Source organism: Brassica napus, chromosome C5, assembly GCF_020379485.1.
Source record: "Brassica napus cultivar Da-Ae chromosome C5, Da-Ae, whole genome shotgun sequence".
In the NCBI taxonomy this organism is placed as follows: Eukaryota; Viridiplantae; Streptophyta; class Magnoliopsida; order Brassicales; family Brassicaceae; genus Brassica; species Brassica napus.
The window spans coordinates 35,896,330-35,917,086 of record NC_063448.1 but is presented as its reverse complement, the minus strand read 5'-3'; the positions used below and the strand labels follow the sequence as shown (position 1 = coordinate 35,917,086).

General features: G+C 34.4%; 1 pseudogene; it reads right to left on the bottom strand.

Moving 5' to 3' along the window:
- Positions 1–3,072: 3,072 nt before the first annotated feature.
- LOC106436995 lies at positions 3,073–4,208 on the bottom strand (annotated as a pseudogene).
- Positions 4,209–20,757: the final 16,549 nt, after the last annotated feature.

Genomic DNA, 20,757 nt, shown 5'->3' with positions numbered 1-20,757 from the left:
TGTCCCGGTAAAGCATGTGTGCTAAACAATGTGAACCATATTGTTCTTGGAGATCACTATTGGGTCTTTGCAAATCGTGTTTGCATATGTCCATAGTCTAGACGTGATCGTCTACTCTTAACTCTTTACTTTGGTCGGACAAAATAAGTAGTTATGGACAATGTACTAGACATGGTTATCATGAACCTATGTCTCGATCTGGCCGATCCATGTCTGGGTCTTAGACCTTATCTATACATGTCCACTACTTGTCTCATGAGTGTTCAAGATCAATGATCATTGATGTGAGTTTATAATCTCTTATTATGGCTCTGTGGCCGAACACTCTCATGGATGTGGACATCGATTTCTTTGCCTTAGGTAATGTCGTATTCATTTTGCATTCCTATCTTAATGATGGTGTCTCATGACCTTAGTTGTTGTGGATCATATCACACGCTAAGTATATATTATTAGGTCATGAATCTCAGCTTTCACAAGCTTATGGAGTACAATACATTTGTATCCGGTTGATCCTTTGTCTCTACTAGCCCGTGATCAAGAAGAAGGGCTAGACGCCTTTTAGTCTTAAAAGCCGGACGCGTCTAGTAGGATAGCCAGACGTTCTTTGCTGAAGAGTCGGACGCCCTTAGACGGACAGAGTCGGACATCTTTAATTTGAAGGGCCGGGGCCGGACGCTTTTGGTCGGACACCCACATAGATTTATTCTATGCCTACTAACCTCTTTTAGGTTTAGTATAATCACAAGGAATTTCAAATATATGGACTGTATTGGATTGTCTTTTATACAACTCCAAGATCAATGATCATGCGTGATCAATTTCTTTTACATACTATATGCAGCTGCTTTATGTTTCAGTCCATGAATCAGCTTAGGAACGAAGCTGTTCTTTCATCTTATCCAGTGATCCATATGCTGCTTACTACATCATTTGTATCTAATTTCTTTCTTATGACCAGACCATTTTCAATTTCGAAAATCTGTAGCAGCATCCACCACATAGGAGTTTATCTCCTTATAATCTGTTCCTTTGATCTCTGTGAGTACCTTGTGTAATAAGCTATAATCTAATGTTGTTAAGTAGGAAGACATGAACACTTTTAGACCTTGTGATCATGTGCCTTCTCACACGGTTTCTTTATCTCACAAGATCCATCTATTTCACTGGTTTTATTAGATGGCGTTTCTGTATATGTATATGGCCAATACGTCCATCTCTCTTTTAGATACTTTGAACCTCCACGTTTTATCTTTTCTAATCTCTATGATCTTTTATGATTGTATGAGTACTCATTCGTGGGTTCATGATCCTCGTTTATCTCTTTATGTTCAAGTGCTATAACTTTATGTATCTTTATACAAATGTGTGTGTGTGTCGACACTTTCATGTGGTTCCATTATGTTCCAGACATGATCTATAGATTTGAGATCTTATTATCCAGGACCTTTATTACCTAGCAGCTTGGCGTCCCAATACTACATGGTTTGGTACCTTAGATGTGTAGCTGCGCAGCCTTTTCTCAATGTCTGGTATCGTTTCTCTTATAATCTCGGATCTGTATTTTATGCATCATTCTTTTCTATCCGAGATTCCTTTATCTTATGGAACACTTGGTCTATCTTGAATAGACTCTATAGCAACTTGATTATGTCTCTTTTAGGACATTCATTTGGTGATAAGCTGGTTAGTCATTTCTCGGGTCAGTGTCTGGCATTTCGATTAGCTTCTCAATTAGCTAGCTTTATATAATCTTTCTTTGGACGTCTCAAATTATAATCTCTATTCCGAGGATCTTTGCCAAGACAATGATGGTTAAAACCATTCGTACTTTTAACATTCTTTATCTAGCTTATAATCTTTCTCCTTTAATATTGAATATTCGTACCTGGCCACTATTTTTAATCACCCATGTTTTGGCTCACGGTCCTTTGAATTCGTGGAGAAGATCATAATCTTATATATTCTCAATCCTCTTCTGAGGTTCCATCTTAGACGGCACATATATGTATGTGGTGGTTTATTCAAAATCTCTTAAGATGGTGTATGTCTGGTTTTATGACCCGTATTCAATCTGAGATGAGAATATCTATGCTCACTTATATGGCCTGATGCATATTATCATTCTATACATGTAAATTCATAATGTCCCCAAGCTTATAGACTTTATAGTCTTATCCTTATAGATAATAGCTTACATGGCCGATAACTTATAGGTAATAGCTTACTTGGCCGAACCTTTATAGGTAATGGAACGTGTGCGGCCAAGCCTGCACTATGCGGCCAAGTCACGACCAAGTCACGACCAAGTCACGACCAAGTCACGGCCGAGCCGTTTATTCTCATGGTCTCTTCAGCCGGGTAATGGCCTCTTTGGTTTGGTTATTTGTATCATGGCCTCTACGGCCGAGGAATGGTCCTTTATGGCCGAGTAATGACCGAGCCATATAACATGGTGTCTTAGACCATAAAGGTATACGAATTTGTAGTATTGATCATGGGTTTATCCTCTCTCCCCCTCATGACCATACTATAAGGTCGTGGTGCTTGGGACAATTAAGCCTAATGAGTTTCCCTTTGTGTACATGTTTCACAACGTGATATCTTTTACGGGATAACTCTGTGCCTTTTCAATCATTGCATCAAGTTTAGACTTTAGGATGGCTAATCATATCATGCCATATAGTGTAAAATTTCGTGGTGTTATCTCAATATGGTTACCACATCTCTTGCCTCTTTATCATACTGATCTGTAGCATAGTTTTGATCAGTAGAGATCATAGGTATAGTCTCGACCACTTTCTTTCAAGGTCTTAGGCGATTTTTTTTTAAAATCTAAAGGAACTTGTTTCCTTCCTTACCCATTGTTTCTACTTGGAAACCATACATTATAACTTCAATGGGTCACATGTTCTTTTGGGTGTGTATAATGCCTTTTAAGGCAATGCCTTAGCCATAGTTTCTTTACTATGCTTACTATACCCATTCATGATTTCTTACTTGGTTTTATGCCCTTTAGACAAAAATATAATCATTCATATGTTCAAGTAAGATTAGGCAAGATAATGAATTCAAAATCAATTCTTATTATATATATATAAAATCGTCAAACATCAAAGCAAAACATAAAGCAATAAGACAAGTCGTATCAAAATTTAGTCCTTGAGACAATCAGAAGTCTCAAAGTCCATCTGGTCATCTTTAGCAATGTCAGAATCATTATCGGCCTCATATCCGGAATCGTGAACCATGTGAGCCTCCGGGTTCTTGTTCTTCAGACTTTCTTGGTAGAGCTCACATAAGTGCTTAAGGGTTCTACAGTTCTTGGCCCAATGGTTTCCCATTCCACATCTGTGACAAACGGATTTGGTCAAGTAAGACGGTTTGGATATGCCGCCTCGACCACGGCCATAACTACCTCGGCCACGACCATAATTGGAACCACGACCACGGTTATTGTGGTTTCCTTTCCGGCCGGTCGAGTAGTTGTCTCGGCTGTTCGAGTAATTGTCACTGCCACGCCCCTTGTAACCACCACGGCCATTGCCGTGTGATCTCTTATTGTTTTGGACGTAATTGCACTCGTTGGGTTCTTTCTTTTCAACCTCATTAGCTTCCGGTAATGGTGATGTTCCAACAGGTCTAGCTTCACTGTTTTTCATCAGGAGCTCATTGTTTGTCTCGGCCAGAAGCAGGCACGAGATTAGATCAGTATATGTGGCGAAGCCTTTCATTATGTACTGCTGTTGCAGTATCACATTCGATGAATGGAATGTAGAGTAAGTCTTCTCAAGTAACTCTTCTTCGGTTACTACTTCACCACAAAGTCTCAGCATCGAGACCGTCTTAAATAAGACTGAATTGTACTCATCCACCGACTTATAATCCAAGAATCTAAGATTCTTCTAGTCGTTTCTAGCTTTTGGAAGTAACACCATTTTCTAGTGATCATATCTATGTTGTAAAGCATCCCAAAGTTCTAGTGGATTTTCCATCGTGATGTACTGATCTTTTAGACCTTCAATGAGGTGATGGCGTATAATACTTATAGTCATGTACCGATTCTTATCGGTCTCATTGTTGCCCTTGATGATAGTATCACCAAGTCCCTTTGACCTTAGACTGATCTTTGTATCTAGCGTCCACTGCAAATAGTTATCTCCGGAGAGATTAAGGGCTGCATAGTCTCTATTTGAAATTTTCGACATCTGAATCACATCATCATTCAAAATTAAGTCTCACAATGTGATCATGTGGCCACAAGATAATCGACAAGCTCGGCCACAAACATGTCTTACGCATTTATGAAAATCAACCAATCTAATCGACCATGGTGCGAAACAATCATCAAGCCACACGGCCATGTACAAAACGGGATCTAGATGCATTCAATCCTATTTCTTAGTTGCATATCTATTAGGTTTTAGAATTAAATAATCTAGCAACCTAACTCTCATTCAATATGTAAATTCTTTAAATCAATCTTTCAAGCTTTAAGTAATGAGAGATTTAAGGTTTCAAGGCTTTTAGGAATATCAATCAAGATTAAGGGTTTCAAGGCCATTAGGAATTTAAAATTCGAGATTAGGGTTTTAGTTTAAACAAGATTCAGATTAAAGTTTTAAAACAATCCTAATCATAGCTCTAGGCGATCAATCAAAAACTCAAGTTTCAAATCAAAATTAAAAAAAAAACGATTTTCCAAAATTAGGGTTTTAGGGGATTTCGAAAACTTTGATCTTTGATCAAGGGGATTTGATTTGAGATTCAAAAACCTTTAAGGTTCTGATTTTAATTGATCAAAAGATCAATCTCGTTTTTATGTTTAGATCGAACTTATAGAGCTTCGATTTACTCATAGGGGATTGATCTATTTAACCTATGGCTTTTAGTTTTAGAGATTATCTTTTAGGGTTTCAATCTTTACAAAACAACCAGGTTCGATTCATGTTCTCAGAATTAGGATTACCTTTGTTTTGCAGGTCTGAACCGGACTACCAAAGATCAGAGACGAGCTGAGACGAACGGACGCGGGATGGCTCCTATCGGGTCGCGTTGCCGAGGGCTATCGCGAGTTTGTTTCTTCTCGCGGACGGTTGCGTCTGGTCGGGGATTTGGTCTGAGCTGGACGCAAGCTGAGCTGAGGCTGAAGACGTTGATCACGGACAGGGAACGTCTGAAGCTGAGCTTGATCGGAGTTGAGCTTGATCGGAGTTTGCAAGCTGGAACGCAAGCAAGAACAATTTAGGGTTCTTCGGGATTAGGGTTCCAAAAGATCAAGACGGCACCGCGTATTGTTTCTGCGAGTGTGGGCGCGTCTGAGATTGGATCGACAAACGGTTTGCGCTGATGGATTCGTCTCGTCAAGAGCTTCAATTTGATATGTGTCTCGTCGTCAGGTTCCGCAGGGTTTGAGAGATAGATCGATTTTAAGTTGCGCCTGGATTAAGATTTTTGTGTGACGGATTTTAGGTTAGGTTTTGTCTCAGGGTTTTGGAATATATCGTGCTGATAACGTGTTGTAATTAGAGAGTTTAGAGACTGAATATTTCTGTGTATTATTAATGATCAAGCGGATTCCTTTATATAAGGATTACAAGATAAAGATAAAAGAAAAGTGTACATATCCTTATCCAAGAGGAAATAGGAAAACTACTAAAACATAGGAAAAAGAAACTATTTATATCCTAAGTCGGCTAAGGCTTTGGCCGACTCTTTCTCCTCCTTGCGGCCGTGGTTGGGCTTGATGTGACCGACGGGCTTTCTCCTCTTGTCTTGGTTAATGGCAATCCACTCCATGATTTATAGCATGCAATATGATATTACGTGGCTTGTTTGATTATAGAGTTGGGCTATTAAAGAAGAAGCTTCAATTTAACTATCCACCCCTCGACTACCAAATCTACTCGGTAATATCTTAACGAGTGAGATCGTACGGTTGTTGTTCGCGCGTCTGTCGCACTTTCTTTCATTGTTCGGTCAAGATTCATTTTTCACTGTCCACTGTTATTTTTTTTCGGTGATACGATCTCAGTGGAACCGCGTTAGTTTTTTTTCAGTGTTTTGAAAACTGGACCGGCCAGTCTGACCGATCGGACCGTGATTCGGTTTTCCAACCGGTTCAGAATTGTATTAAAAACCCGATTGAGTTAAACCTGCAAACCCAATTAAAAATCGTTAAAATTCGTTAAAACCGATGATGTAGTTCTATATTAAAATCCAGTTTTTTCAAATTCAAATACAAGATTTTAGAAAAATAAATAAGAGTGAACAATAATTTATATAAAATTATTCCAAGAAAATAGTTATTTTAGGTCATTAGTTTCAAAATCTATAATTTATTTCTATAAAATTCAAATTCTTGTTGTCATAGCTTAATTATTTTGAGATTTCCATGTATCTATATATATAACGTGGACAGTGGCAAATTTAATAAATGAAATTGGGACAAAGAAAATAGTTATTTTTGTCTTTAATATGTAAAATTACAACAAGGTGCACTGCAAGTGAGAATCTCAATCTCCCAAAATGATTCTTGTCTCCTTCGCCTATTACTGTGTTGACGAAACAAAAGAAAACTAATTATTTACTTGACCAGCGATATTATTAGCACATGCTTTAAGAAAGAAAGAAACTCTTTATAATATTTTAGTTACATTCACACTACACGATGAACACATGCTACCTAAGTTCTATTGTAGTATTATTTATTTTTAAATAATGAAATCTTATCTTAGACCATCTCAAATAATGTATTTTGACATATTTTTTTTCTAGAGTAGAGGATTCCATTCCTATAACTAAGATAAAAAAATATTTTGGATGTATTTTTTAAAATGGTATTTACCTAAATAATGAAATCTTATCTTAGACCATCTCAAAAATCATGTATTTTGACATATTTTTTTTTCTAGAGTAGAGGATTCCATTCCTATAACTAAAATAAAAAATATTTTGGATGTATTTTTTAAAATGGTATTTACCTAAATATAAAGTAAAGATAAAAATTATTAATTTTCACTTAAGTACAAAGAAAAGAACAATAGTTTATAGAAAAATAAATAACTGTGGTTAGAGTAAAATTACATTTAACCGTGTTCTAAGAACCGGTCTAGCCTAAGCGGCAAATTAGATCTAAACAGAATAATTTCTGAGCAATTTTTAAAAGCTTGATTTAGACATTCAAAAATCGGTTCTCTCTGGTATAATCAATAATTTCAAATAAACCGTCTTAATAACCGCCTAAAACACTAATTATAAATACTATTATAAAGGTTAAAATACCAATAGATTAGAATTGTTCTTGTAAATATAATTCAGAACAGAAACTCAAAAAAATTAGGTCTAGTGAGTAACACAATCATTTGGCATCTTTTCGTCCATGCATATATTTATCACAACATTGAACCATGGTCCCATCACTCATAATCCCATCTCTATTTTTATTTTTCTTAAAACCATCTTTCATCACTCTAATTCTTATGTCCTAACTCTTACTTAAAGGCCAAAAATAATTAATAATACTAAGATCAAATAGTATATACTTAAATAAAAACTAAGCTTATTGTTGGGATCTTGTCCATGTCCAAAAAAATATTATACAAAAAAGTCTAGATCGATGGTCATATCAATCGAAATCAACCTCGAAAGTGAGAATAACTTTAAAATTATAGGGATCGATTGAACAAGAAGAAGAAGAGATGTTGGGGAAAAGAAACAACCAAAAGAAGTATACAAAGGAGAGGGACCAAGGGAGAAGGGGAGATGAACATTCTAGCTTACACACACATATACATCAACATCGAGCTCTCATTCTCTAAACACTTCGACCTTGTGTTTATACCAATGTTTTTCATTAGGCTAGTCTCGTTTGTGTTCATCAACACTTGTAAACCCTTTTTATATTAATATATAATCCATTTTTATCAACTTAAGTCTTAGTACATCGTTGTTGTTCTAAGGATAGTATTATTCACAAGTTATTTATTCTCTAATTATACAAACAAACACTAACAAATTCCTAGTGTGGATTTTAAAATCCACATTTTAGCGCTGTCTATGGGGAAGATAATGCATCCTTGATAAGAACACTATTAGGGTTCATAAGTATGATCATGAATCCCTCGCTCACGACTCCCAGTTCCACCGAACCGTGAACCCATTCAATGCGATACTCTGTAGGCTGTGGTTTTATAACATGAAGTTTGTGCCATCAACTTATTATCAATGCTTAAATTTTCTAAAGCCAAAAGGTGTCACAACCATTTGCGGAAGCCAAAATAGCTCGAGGACACGCTATTTGGCCAGCTACAAAAACATTGAGCCTTCATCTGTGTAACCGACCATGTCGATCACATATCAAACTGATCTGAAGCCCGAGGTATCCACATATCCAGAAAATAATAAGAACACGCGCCATCGCGCCATGACCAAACAAAATGAAGACACCATAACAGGATAAAACAATTGAATTATGTTAAGCTTGATCCGTCGACGAGGGTACATACGATGCTCAAGCTCAAGCACATATACCTTTTCACAAAAAAAATCTTCGCGAGAAATAAAATGAAGAAAACGCTTTTCCAAGAAAAAACGAATCACATTTCCCGTGTAGAAGTCCCTAAAAAAAGGAAAGTCAAAGCACCCAAAAAAGAAATCAACTCACGACATCTATAGAGCCTTTTGATAATGTGAGTCTTCATAAACACCCAAAAATTGCCATGAGTTCATACAGTTCCTCACCACATCCATGCGACCTTTTGATCGAGATGCCCAGGCCTTGGGCTTCACCGTCTCTCACCTATCGACTTCAATGGCATGTTGACCGCTGAAGTGAAGAGGCATATGAAAAGTTTCCATCTTGTGAGAAGACAATCTAAGAATATATCCTCTATCGCATAGGCGACGACCTTGAGCTCTACGAGCCCCTTATGGATCAAATCCACGACTACTTCACCAACAAAATGGAGGTTGTCAAAACGCTCTTCTTAGCTAAGACGTCTACTAGTCAAAAGCAAGGGAAGAAAATAAAGTTTTAAAAAGTATAAAATTTCTATAAATGAAATCATCGACGTCCAAAAACAATGTCGACTTTTATATAATAAAATCAAGCTCAATAAATTTCTCTATTCGCAAAAATATCTGCTACAAAATTCAAAGCCCCTGATAAAATCTACAAACATATTCAACCTCGTTACTCGCGACAAGCACGCCAAATAGTGTTTATAAAGACCAAATTCAACCTAACATCTGGATAGTATCAACTAAAATGATCTAAGCTCTAACGTATAAACACCAAGCTCAATATACACCATGCCGAACACTGTTCATTACATAGACCTCTCGTCAAACTGAAATGATCTGAGCCTCGAATGTGCATATCAAGTCAACTAACCTAACATTTTAAAACAATGTCTATAGAACATAACAATCGCCTCTGTCGATTAAAAAAAGTCGATGTTTGATTGACCGTGTGTATCGATCTCAACAAAAACAAAAAGCAATAAAGAGTCTTACCATACCACATATAAAACAAACAATTATTCCAAGGCAAACGACATAAAGATCAAAATAAATCGAAATACATGCATTATTAAAGCATAAAAATGAATGTAGTCACGCCCCATAAAAACGAGCCTGCTCCTTCTCCTTGACAAGATGATCGCCAACCGCGACCCACTGCATCACCACCAGGACACCGGTGAACCAAGGTTGCTTTCAAATTCGTTAACATTAAGAGGCACTTTCAGCAAAGAGTTTTCAAGAAGAAGCTCCTTAGAGATCTATAGAAGATCGAGTTTCCCGATAGAATGGTCGGACACTGCATCAACCTCCACTCATCACGAAGTTTAATCTTTTTTAGACCAAAGACGGGGAAGCTCGTCTGACACCAAAAATCATTTTTCATAATCTCGTTGATAAGATATATGTTAGCAATGACCTTTTCGAGGCTAAAATCACAATCGAATTCGTCTTTTCCTTTCCCATTTCCCTTTTAAAGGTCCGAGTACATTTAAATAGCTAGCGGTCATGACCTTATTAGCCACATAAGAGGCTGAACACAGATCCACAGTACGCTTGGCTGCCAAACTCTTGATTCGCACCTCCAATATATAAGCCCTCTCGAGAACAACTTTTCTCTCATTCCCGACCATAAAATCTGAGTGTAGAGCCCGTGTTCCATAGAAGATAGGATGATTCAAGGAATGTGTGGCTTAGATCATTCAGTTGAGATTTCGGTTTGGATGATGCTAAAAAGATATGGCCAAGATTAAAAGGATTGGCTACATGGAAGAGGAGACGATGCCTGTTAAATCGAATTGGATGGTCCACGGTCAGGAAACAAATCTAGGATCTGATCTATTTTTGAGCTATTATAATCTCGTCCAGTCGGTCTTACGCTCAGATTATTGTTAATTCCGCGAATTTTGGATGTGTTTGGACTTTTGCTAAAAAAATGCGAAATTTTCGGACAACATTGGTCGGAATTCAGAAAGTGTTGTCAGATTCGGACATAACGGTTGAGCTGGTCAGCTAGACATACTAAAAGGTTGACATTGTCGGCCTAACGGGATGAGCTGATTCAGATAGTATTGGTCAGACTCATACAAAATTGGTACGATTTAGAAAGAGTAGCTAGACTTGTCGGCTTTGACAGTCAGCTTGAGATTGAGTTTTCGCCTAAGTAAATTGGCGGGAACAACTATCGTCCGAAAATGGGAAAGTCGCGATGGAAAGGTATTGTGTTAGTGCAGTGATAACTGAGTTTTAGAAGCTGGAGAAAAACAACTCCTCAATGTGTCCATGTACCAGTCGTGAAGTACTACATGAAGTCATACAAGAAGTGCTACGGGAAGTGAAGCTGTGTAGCTGACTTGAGAGTATAATTGGAGCCGACTTAGAGCTGAAGTAAATACTACTTGAAGGCTACGCAAGCTATGATTTACCTTGGAGAAGATTTGGAAATATTCCATAAAGGAAGATATGAGAATATCTCTTCCTTGTGAAGTTGGCTAAGGCTAGATACGAAATCTACAAGTATAAGTAGATAGATATGTGTCTTGGGATAGGGACCTCAAGAGAAGGCCGTAAGCATAAGGGTTTTGGTGTTGAATGAGAGTAGACACAAAACATAAGGGTTAAGGGTCATGAGGGGGTCATAGGGGTTCTTGAGTTAGTTTGATCTAGGAACATGTTAGGCTAGTGTCTCTGTCTGAGTGTGACATGTTAGTCAATTCGGAAGGGAGCTAGTAAGACATTTTATCTATGTAAAGATAAACCTTTATTATTATCCTGATGTAGTAGATTGTGAAGTAAATAAAGCATTGTACTTGTATGTATTATTCTCTGTATCAGACCCGTCTTGGACTTTCAATTGGTATCAGAGCGGATCACCTAAGTCACTAGTGAAGATCCTGAAGGCAAGAGGGAAGAAGGGAAGAAAAAATACATCAAGAAGCATGGTGGCTGAGTTGAAGCAGTGTATGAGCGATGTATTATAAAACTCAATCATCAAGGGGGAGATTGTTAGTGCACTGATAACTGGGTTTTAGAAGCTGAAGAAAAACAACTCATGAAGGTGTCATGTACCAGTCATGAAGTACTACATGAAGTCGTACAAGATGTGCTTCGTGAAGTGAAGCTGTGCAGCTGACTTGAAGAATGTAATTGGAGCCGACTTAGAGCTGAAGTAAAGACTATTTGGAGCCTAACAAAGCTATGATTTACCTTGGTGAAAAGGTAAATCATCAAGGAAAGATTTCCAAAAACTTTTGAAGAATATTTGGAAATATTTCGTAAAAGAAGATATGAGAATATCTTTTTTTTTTGTGAATTTGGCTAAGACTAGCCCCGGAATCTACAAATATAAGTAGATAGAGACGTGCCTTGGGATAGATACCACCTCAAGAGAAAGCCGTAAGTATAAGGGTTTTGGTGTTGAATGAGACTAAACATAAGGGCCACGGGTCATGAGGGGGTTAGAGGGATGCTTGGGTTAGATTGATCTAGGAACATGTTAAGTGTATGTCTCTATCTGAGTGTGACATGTTAGTCAACTTGGAAGTGAACTATTAAGACATTTTATCTATGTAATGATAAATCTTCATTATTATCTTGCTGTAGTACTTGTGAAGTAAATAAAATATTATACTTGTATGTATTATTTTCTGTATCTGACTTGTTTTGCACTTTCACATTGGAGCGCGGGGGTGAAGGTTTATACTTTATGGATGAATAAGAAATGAGAAAAACAGTTTCTTAGCAGTTTTTCAGATCTAAACCGCGCAAGTGTTCATTTCATTGTTTCTTTCTCATTTCTTCATTTTAAGTTAATTTTTTGGGCAATTCTTTCAAATAGCCTTTTTTTAAGTTTTGTCACAAAAATAACTTTAAAAAATGACCAAAATAGCCTATTTTTTGAAATTTTTGATATTTTTTTTTATTTTTTTTAAATTTGAAACCATATCCCCAAAACTCAACCCCTTAACTCTAAACCCTAAGTTTATATTAGTTAACCCTAGGGTAAAAATACTTTTTTACCCTTTAATAAAACTTATTTTGATCATTTTCTTCGTTGAGTGATATTTTTGTGACAAAAACTTAAAAATAGCTATCATAGGGAATTTTTCTAAAATTTTTTTAATAACCATAAATCTAAAATGATATTTAAAATGAAACATTAAGAATATATGATAAAAAGCTATATTAGCTATTTAGCTTAAAATGAGGATCAACTGCACAAGGAGTCCCACTTGTCACGCCAAAAACATATTCAATCATTTTTTATTTTGTAAATTGTCAGTGGCTATCTTCAATTAGCTGTCAATCATATTATATATCTTAAAGTTAGGTTACATCAAAATCAGAAGGTACTTTAATCGTAAACTTTTCTCGTGAGTATTTTTAATAGTAAATATAATATTAACCCGTGCAACCGCGCAGATTTTTGTTTTTATTTATTTTTATATAAATATTTTGTTTTCAATTATAATTGGTATATATTATAATATATATATGTCTATCAATTTTTAAAACATAATAAGTTTACGGTATATTTTTTTCATTGAATAGATTGTTTCAACTTTCATATGTATTTGTATCTTCTTCTATTTATATATTTTCGAAATATTATTTCATTATTAAAATCGTATCTATATATATAAAGATTAGTAAAATATTATTTTATCGTCATATCCAAATATATTGTAATATTTCACAAATTTAGAAAGTTTTTAAAAAACTAAACTTTTCGCTTCATAGATTTATATTATCGAGTAAATAATTAAACATTTAGTTTTTTTTTTAATTTTTAAAATAAACTATATAGTTTAAAATTTGTTTTATTGGTTTAAGGCAGTAAAGATTAATCATTGTTAGATAATATGATTTTTGTTATTTAAAAAAAAATCTTTATAATTTTAAAAGTTAACATCGATAAATATTTAAATTATTGACATATGGAGTTATAGTATTACAACATTAAATTATATCTATTTAATTTATACTATCTATAAATCCAGTGAATCATCTATTGTTTAAATCCAATTATTGATAGCTCAATAAAAATTTCTGGTAAGCCTAAAATTTAAATGATAAAATTAAAGATTAAATGTAACATGATTTTATAAGAATAGGTCTATTAGATCTATTTTTTTAAAAATCACACATGAATCAAAGTTATGACTTATGTTTTAATATATAAGATGTAATATTAAAAATAACGCTAAATTGGTTGTCTAACTTTTACTTATTCGCTGTTTTAAATACATTTGTTTGAGTTAATCAATGATTTGCGAGAGGAGAGAAACATTTCTTTAAGCATCAAATCAAGAACGCGATCAGTTTGCGTAAATTATAAGCATATTAATTAAATTTAAATAAAAGAAAGTTAATTCAAATCTTGATGGACGGTAGGTGGGACTGTTTATAAATTTAGTATAGCAATTCACATGGACAACGTGTACCACCGTGCTTCGTTGTCCTCTCTGCTTTCAATCTTCTTTGTTTGCTACCAAGATTTGATTCCTTTTATCACAACAACGAAGAGCTGGGAATTTTATTCAAAACCCGCAGGTTCCACTCCATTCGATCCTCTGTGGGGTGAGTGCGAGTATGGATGGACTTAGCTGTTCGGATTTAGAATCATGTGTTCCTTATTATTTTTCATTTTTTCTTAAATAAGCTCTATTAATTTGATTAAATTATTCTTGGTTTACTAGACAAGTAACAAAAGTGCTTTTCACTCATATTTTCTGGTTCTTCAGTGTTGTGCCTCCAACTAAAAACACTTATAGATCCGCCATTGGGCGTGGATAGAGCGATTTGAAAAAAGTTGAGTTGCAGGTACGGGTTAAACTTATTTTAAGAGGACCAGTGCAGATCGACCGAAATGGATTAGAATATCTACGAACACGCAAATTTAATTTTTAAATAATATATTTTCCTAAAAATATATAAAATATTACACATATTTATATTATTTTAATTATAAATATATAATTTATATTATTTTTAAAAAATAATAATATATAATTAAAATATATATCTTTTATTTATTTAATAATACCCGCGGGTTAAAAATGCTCTAAATACATCATTGGAATCTAAGTGTATCTAACAAGTTACCGTTGATTAAAAAAAAAAATGTTTTACATCATGTGTTTGTACCCAATGAATCTGCACATTTCAGAACTGGTCTCTCTTTAATTACTCTTCCAAGTAGAGTAACAAAACACCACATATAACGTAACCAATAGCTCTTTTGTGGAGAAGAGAGTTCAGTTCGAATATCGTGAAATAAACAAAGTTGATTTTAAGTTTGCTTTGTTCAAATTAATAGCTTTATCTTTCATTCTTTTTCGTATTCATTTGAACCCTCGATCTCTTCCAAAAATATATATATATATATATATATATATATATATATATATTATTTTTATTTTTTTGACATGACAAGACTATTATATTACTCAAACTTGAAGTGGTTTAGGCAATTAGACCGGAATAGAACAACCAATAAAACATAGATCTTTATAGAAAGATCTCGCATTCCTAGCAAATGAATCCAAAATTTGATTTTATATATATATATATATATATATATATATATATATGTATTATAATAGATTGCATACAAACCTTTGTCGATATTAGTTTGATACTCTGATATAAAGTGAACTCGTAAACGATGTGTGTATTTTGTTTTCAATACAAGAAATCACGGTTATTCCCGACAGAAAATGTTCCGTCAGGCGACGAAATTTTGACGACTATCAGTCGGGAATTATAATTTTCAAAGTCGTCGGAAATCCGTTGGTATTTCCCGACTGAACAGAGGTCGTCGGTGTTTTGTCGGCATTCCCGACAAAATCTCGACGAAAAGTATCTCTTGTTAAAAATTGTATATACCGACCACTCAGTAAAATCGTTGGCATCACGTCGGGATTCTGTCGGTATTTCGACCATTTCCCGACATATTTATAACCATTAAATAGTCGTTTAAATTTGGAGATTCCCGATGGATTACTGACGAGTTACCAACTGATTTATAACTGTTATATGTCTGTTTAAAATTGAACAGTCTCGTCGGATTCCCGACAGAAAACTTTCAAGATTTGCGTACAAATACAAGCTCTCTTTCATTCATTCACAATTCACAACAAAACAATAAAAATCATGGATACTCCTAATAGTTTTCGTTCTTTGATACATAAGCCTCATTTGGATCCAAATACAAGTTTACTTACAGCAAGTACGCACATGGTATTCAAGAATTCATGGCGTTAGCTCAAAGTCAACCAGAAGCAAGAAAAGGTAAGTTATTATGTCTATGCTATAGGGTTAAGAATAATAGGAGTATTAAGAAAACGAAAGTATGGAATCATTTATATCTGAAAGGGTTTACACCCGGTCATAAGATTTGGTATCTTCATGGAGAACGATTTGATTATGGTAGTAGTAGTGAACCTCACACTGCGGATAGGTTAGATGAACCTAGGGACTGTTCAGATGGTAAATGAAGAGGAAAGAGATAGTTGAGAACAACCCAATTTAGAAGCTATAAGATTTTTTGAAATGTTAGATGCAGCTAAGCAACCATTGTACAAAGGATGTAGAGATGGTCATTCACCCTTATCATCTGCAAGTAGATTGATGGCGATTAAGCCCGACTTAATTTGGCTGAAGAATGTGTGAATGCGATTGTTGATTTTGTGAGATATGTTCTACCTGAAGATAATCTTGCACATGGTTCATATTACGAGGTTCAAAAATTGGTCGTTGGTCTTGATTTACCGTATCAGGTGTCAGATGTATGCATCGATAACTGCATGATTTACTGAAGAGCATATGAGAAACTTAAAAAATTTTAATTCTGTGGAAAACTTCAATTATCAGGACACAAGCGAAAGAGTTTCGGTGCCATACAAATTAATGTGGTATTTTCCGTTGACTGAAAGATTGAAGAGGTTATATCAGTCAGAACGTAAAACATGACCAATGAGATGGCATGCTGATCACTCAACAAATGGTGAGAAAACACATCGTTCAGATGCAAAAGTGTGTAAGAATTTCCAATCGACATAACATAATTCACATCTGAAAGAAGAAATATGTATCTTGGACTATACACAGATGGTTTCAGCCCATTTGGAAAGCATGGAAGACAATATTCATTGTGGCCAGTAACTGTGACACCTTACAACTTATCACCAGATTTGTGTATGCGACCTGAGTTTTTGTTCCTTTCAATTTTTGTTCCCAGGCCAGATCATCCTAAAAGATCACTAGATATGTTTTTTCAACCATTGATATATGAGTTGCAATTATTATGGGAGCACAGTGTTCTTATATATAATGTTTCGTAGAAATAAAATTTTCAGATACGAGCAGTATTTTTGTGGACAATAAATAATTTTTCAGCATATTGTATGTTATCTGGATGGGCGGCTCATGGGAAGCTATCAGGCGGCTCATGGGAAGCTATCATGTCCTTATTGTCAAGACAATACATATGCTTTCCAACTTAAAACGAACGGCAAACGTGTTGGTTTGACTGTCACATGAGATTTCTACCACACGATCATCCATATCGTAAGAGTAAGACATTGTTTACGAAGAACAAGATGATGTTTGACAGTCCACCAGAAGAAGTAAGTGGCAAAAATTTGGTGGAACAATTAAGAGATTGTTTGGTGCAGATAAAACGCCAGACATAGGTGAAAATGGATATGATCCTATTTATGGTGTTGGAGAACATCATAATTGCAAAAAAAAAGGATCTGCCATATTGGGAGAGTCATTTGCTACTGCACTGTTTAGATGTCATACATATTGAAAAGAACTTTTTCTACTATTTGATGAACACGATCCTTATTTTCCAAGGTAAGACGAAGAATAATTTGAAGTCAAAACTAGATAAAGTCGATATTTGTGTTCGTCCAAACTTCATGTTGATGAGCACGGTAAAGGTTTGATTCCCATATACCGACTGGATGCAACTGCGGAAGAAGTGTTTTTTTATTGGAATACAAACAGCGTTAAATTCTCAGACGGTTATGCATCAAATTTGCGTAATTGCATCGACAAAAGTGAAGTTTAGTGACTTAAAGAGCTACAATTGTCATGTAATGATGTATCGCCTCTTTCCGTTTGTCTTTTCCGGACTATTGCCATGAAATTTCCATGAAGCAATGTATTTTATATTTTAACCTATTTAATTATTTGTCATATAATTTTTTATGATTATATATATATTTATGGAATTTGTTTTCTTTATGTATGTAGGGATAAGTGCTTTCTTCCGTGATTTATGCTCGAGATCACTCACATCGGATGGTATTCACCATTTGGAGGCTAACTTACCAACAGTCCTTTGCAATCTCGAGAAGATATTTATTCCATCGTTTTATGTTATGGAGCATCTTTCTATTCATCTTGCGAGAAAAGCAACACTTGGTGGTCTTGTGTAATATAGGTCGATGTATCTGTTCAAGCAGTATATATTTCATCCCAAGAAGAAGGTCAAAATTTTAAGCAAGGTAGAGGGACCAATAGTGGCATAGAGCATCAATGAAGAAATCTCAAAGTTTTCTCAATTCTACTTTCCATTAGAAATTTGAACAAAAAGTCGAAGACATGCACGCCATGATAATAGAGGTGAAAGGACAATTTATTATGTTTATGTGCCAAACATATTTATACAAACTGGATGACATAGTGGGAAATCAAAGGATCGAAGGCTTACTGTGGTTGAGCATACTCATTTGCACACATATTTGCTTGCCAACTGCGAAGAAGTTCTTGAATATGAGAAGTACGCACATACAAAACTATGAATTATTTGAAATATTTTTGAAAAATGTCTAACATCTAATACTATTTCAACATGATTTATATGGCAGATATGTGCTTTTAAGTACATAAATGCCACAGAAGAACAACTTGAACAACTCAGGCAAACAAATTTTACAAAATCCCGACGACCACATTTGGTCGGTACATGGTAAACACCGACAAAGCCGAGTGGTCAGGAATTTGCATGTAACTACGGACAGACATTCCGACGGGTTGTTGTCATCAAGAGTCCGTAAGGAGTATTGCCTTCGGGAATTACCGATGGAATCCCGACAGTGTTTTTTTCTTTTCCTGACGAAATGGTTCCGACGGACGGTGTCGTTGGGATTTCATCGATTTTGTCGTTTTCTGACCGATTTCCGACGGTTTTTTTTTCCATCGGTATCTTACTGTTTTCTTGTAGTGAATATTTTTCATTCTTTATTCCCCGACAGAATCCCGGCGGTTTTTTTGTTTCTCATCGAAATGGTTCCGACGGATGGTGTGGTCGGGATTTCATCGATATTATTGCTTTCCGACTGATTTCTGACGGTATTTTCCATCGGTATCATGCTGTTTTTTTGGTAATGAATACATTTCATTACTTCTGTTAGAAAGTGTAAATAATAAGGAGAGTGAAATTGCGAATCTTGCGCTTCCATTAATTTGACGGTTCAATATCTTTACACCGTATTTATAAATATTATAACTAATAATACTTCCATTTTGTGAATTTCATTTCAGATGAAGTTTGATATAGTATATCAAAGTTTTGAAAACCAACACTAACATTTATTGATATTTTAAAATATAATACCAAAATGAATACTTCATTGCTATTATATTAAATTTTATATGCTACTAGGATCGGCCCGCCCTAGGGCGGGATATACTTTACTTGTGATCTAGGTTATTATTTTGTATGATTTTGTGTTTTATGTTTTAAGTTTTCATTTCCAAGAGATGTATATGATAATGAATTTTGTCTTTTATATAGTTTTATGTGAGGAGAGATTATATGTGATAATATATATTTTGCTTATGTTACAATAGTTGATTATGTTGTTCAAAAAAAAAAAATTAACTTTATGATACTATATATTAGTTAAATTTTACCTACTTTATTAAATTATTTGATATATAATGTGTGTTGAATTTGATGATATTATATTATATTTATCTGTAATTCAATGAAAACATCAAAATATTGAAATTGAAAAATGATATGAAATATGAATACATTTTTTAAAAGTTGATTTGTTTATGTTTATATAAAAGTTATATATAATAGTTATGTTATTATTATTTAAAAGATGAACATATAATGGAGTACGGATCAAAACCAATTGTTTCATGTTAAGAACATCTCCAAAAGCAATTTCAAAATTTCAAATATATATTTTTAATGGAGCTACGCGCGGGAATGATTTTCTTATTATTTTTGTTTTTATAATTGTTGTTATATTTTTTATTTTATGTGTTAAAATTTTTTAATGTCAGGAACTCAATCCAATCTTGTTGCTATTAACTAAATTTTATAATTAAACTTATTTTGGTGTTGCATATATATCTATTGATTAGTTTTGTTGTAGGTCATCTTAATTTATTTATACTTTTATTTATTTTGTCATTTTTTGTATTACATCTATACTTTTGGCCATGCAAATATATAAAAAATTATGATTATATCAGTATAGAATCCATGGTTAATTTTGTTTTGGAATTCATGAGTTTTTTTAACACATTTATTTGAATAAATCTTTTTGTTTATATTAATACAATTTTTTTTCTTTTTTTTGTTCTTATGTTTTTTTTTTATATCTGGTTTATATGTTTTCCAATTATCTGTTGTGGTTTTTCTTAATATTTTGTTGGTTTGATTTTAATGATTTAAAAGAAAACTGACATATTCACTTATTTAAAATTTCCGTAGACTTTGATTTGATGAAATGTGAACATGTTTTAAATATCTTTTAAAGAGAAACATATATCTTTTAAAGTTCGTAAACTCGTATGACTTGCATCCTATTTTTCTATTTTCACGTACAAAATTAACAAACTCGTCTTTGTGCAGGTATCTAGAAGTGGGCTTTCGAGTGGGCTGCTGTAATAAAGCTAGAGCCGAGGCCCACTAACAGTCACCTGACCAACTCTAACCTAATTTTTTTTCTCTTTCGACACCAAGAATCAAACAAAATCTCCTTTGTCTTCCTCTATTCTTTTTTTTTTGAGCAATCGTCTTCCTCTATTCTTCATACCTAATATTTTCCTCATCTTCGTTAACCTCCAAACTCATCCTAACACCAAATCCGTTGCCACCGTTTTGTCTCAACAGAACTCCAAATCTAATCATCTCCAACAATCTTTAGTCTCCATCTGAGATTGAATTAAGCTAAGCTTCTTATTCCTTATCTGATTTTGTTG